This window comes from Schistocerca cancellata, chromosome 12 (genome assembly GCF_023864275.1).
Source record: "Schistocerca cancellata isolate TAMUIC-IGC-003103 chromosome 12, iqSchCanc2.1, whole genome shotgun sequence".
NCBI lineage: Eukaryota > Metazoa > Arthropoda > Insecta > Orthoptera > Acrididae > Schistocerca > Schistocerca cancellata.
In genome coordinates this window covers 115,169,884-115,172,905 of record NC_064637.1, presented here as the reverse complement: position 1 = coordinate 115,172,905, position 3,022 = coordinate 115,169,884, and positions in this window count along the sequence as shown.

Genomic DNA, 3,022 nt, shown 5'->3' with positions numbered 1-3,022 from the left:
GAGGTGTTTCACAAATAATGCCTGCAGTGTCTGCCAAACGGCAACCAGATTTTTTGGTGTGTGTTAGTCTCCCGTACACCGAACGCCAGTTACGCGTTAGTGAAAAGGGGCGAAATTTTCAGCAACAGCTCTAAAAGAATAATCATCACACAGCAGTTTGACCATCGTCACTGAACATCACTATCGTTAAAACATTCATTGACGCCTAGTGGGAAAGCGGTGTACCTGTGACATTTTTGTCACATAAGAATGAAATTCTTTTATCTCCTCTGAGTAGTCTAAAATTTTGTAAACTTTTTTTTTTTTTTTTTTTTTTTTTTTTTACATCTTCATTGTAGGTGTCCACATATCACTTCTAGATTTCAAAAATGCCTGTGACAGCATACACCGACAGATACTCCTAAATGCTTGAAATAATGCGTTGCAAACCACCAGCTATACGAATACAACTCTGTTCTTCTACCAGTTTCGATTTACATAAACAACAACGCGATAAACAAAATGTAGGAGACACAGACAAATACAGAAAAATGTGCTGAAAACTTATACTTCTAAGGTTACTTACAAAGCCGGCCAGAGTGGCCGAGCGGTTCTAGGCGCTACAGTCTGGAGCCGCGCGACGCCTACGGCCGCAGATTCGAATCCTGCCTCGGGCATGGATGTGTGTGATGTCCTTAGGTTAGTTAGGTTTAAGTAGTTCTAAGTTCTAGGGGACTGATGACCTCAGAGTCCCATACTGCTCAGAGCCATTTGAACCATTTTTGTTACTTAAAAAGCTGGACATTGGTGAATTACATATGCATATAAATAAAATGACACCTCGCTATAAACTTGCATCTGTCTTGGCTCACATAAGATTTGCTAATCATTACAGCAACTTATGTCAGAATATCACGGTTACGAACTTGAAATATGGCAATCACAAACGACAGGTTACGTCTTATTTCATGAACAAATGGCAAAGATAGTATAAGTGGAACTCACAAAAACATATCATCAACAAGGATCAAAGAGTATGGGCAGGAATAATAATTGACTGTACAGTCTGGTACTCAGTGTCAACAGATATGGTGTATACGTATTATCATTAATCAGTATGTCTCCATGCAGTTAAAGAAGACAACAGCAAAAAGTGAGTACAGAGTGTCATTCATATGCAAAATTTAGTGTATGTATGCGGCGATTTGTCAATGACGTACGTACTCGTAAAAACGTATATAACGAGGGAATCTGAAATGCCGTCGAAGTTTGATTAAACTTTACGTTGTGTAAAGACAAATGTAGAAAAAACTAAAAATCTTAACGTGTACACAGGACCGAGAAGAGCACCCCATTTCACCTAGTTTATTTAACCTCGTCTTAGGGGATATCTATAGAAAATAAACTAAAATCCACAAGGGATCCAACTGCAGGACGTGAACATTACTATACTAGCCTACGCAGATACGGTTGCATTGATGAGGAGTTCCAAAACAGACGTCATCATAATGACGCAAAATTGTTAAAAAATCGCTCAGAAATCAGGATTACATGTTAACGAAGAAAAGAGAGAATATCTGGTCATCAGCAAGAAAATCCGAAATGACGAACATTTGGCTGCAGATGGATCCACATTCGAGACAGTTGACTGCTTCAAGTACTGAGCGAGTTTTTTGTAATAACAACAACAGAACTGTTATAAAAATACATGCTCCTGTAGCAAGATCGATCAAAACACTTTCCATTTTTATCAAAATCTTAAAAGATTACTTAGTACTACCTTCAAAATCTGCTTGTAGCAATCGACTGTTGTACCGGTAGCATTACACGGATATGAAGCATTAATATTTAGAAAGAACGATGAAGGAAAACTGTAATATTCGAAAGAAAAGTACTCAGAAAATTTTTTGACTCTGTTTATGATGAATATAACAGGGAATGCGGCATTAAAAAAAAGAAAGAGGAATTACGAGTGTTGTACAATCACTGTTACATCAAACAGTACTGTCGGAGGAACATCCGCAACTGAGCATTACATAAGAGGTTGAAGACAAAAAAGACCGATCTCTTGTTTATTTACAGTATAACACCTGATGATGGGCATATAAGAACCCGAAAGCGGTCATGTTCTAGATAAAAAGAACCTTACAACTGAAGTGGTATTTGCAGCCTCTACCGTAACATCGTCCAAGTGCTGAAGAAGTGAAGGTTGAACGGTATAGGCTATATAGAAAGAATGACGGAGAACAGAATACCTAGAACAGCATCCAGCAGGACAATTGGCAGAACGAGAGGAAGACGATTGTCCAAATTAGGTGGCGAGATAACGTCCGGAGGACACAGCTAGTATGAACGTCAACTGCAAGTGAACAAACAGCACACTCAGCAGAAACAATTGGCAGAAGCTCGTAGAGCAAGAGTATTGTCGATAACGCTAGATGTAAAGTAAAATATTGTTTCTACACCCTGTATAATTTAGTATTGTTATGAAACATAATTGAAAAACGTTGAAATTGTGAAACTTCCTGGCAGATTAAAACTGTACCGGACAGAGACTCGACCTCGGGACCCTTGCCTTTCGCGGGCAAGTGCTCTATCAACTGAGCTACCCAAGCACGACTCACACCACCTCCTCACAGCTTTACTCCTGCCAGTACCTCGTCTTCTACCTTGCAAACTTTACAGAAGCTCTCCTGCGAACCTTGCAGAACTAGCACTCCTGAAAGAAAATATATTGAGGAGACATGGCTTAGTCACAGCCTGGGGGGATGTTTCCAGAATGAGGTTTTCACTCTGCAGCAGAGTATGCGCTGATATGAAACTTCCTGGCAGATTAAAACTGTGTACCGGATCGAGACTTGGGACCTTTGCCTTTCGCTGTGAGGACGGGGCGTGAGTCGTGCTTGGGTAGCTCAGTTGGTAGAGCACTTGCCCGCGACAGGCAAAGGTCCCAAGTTCGAGTCTCTGTCCGGCACACAGTTAAGTAGTTCTAAGTTCTAGGGGACTGATAACCTCAGAAGTTAAGTCCCATAGTGCTCAGAGC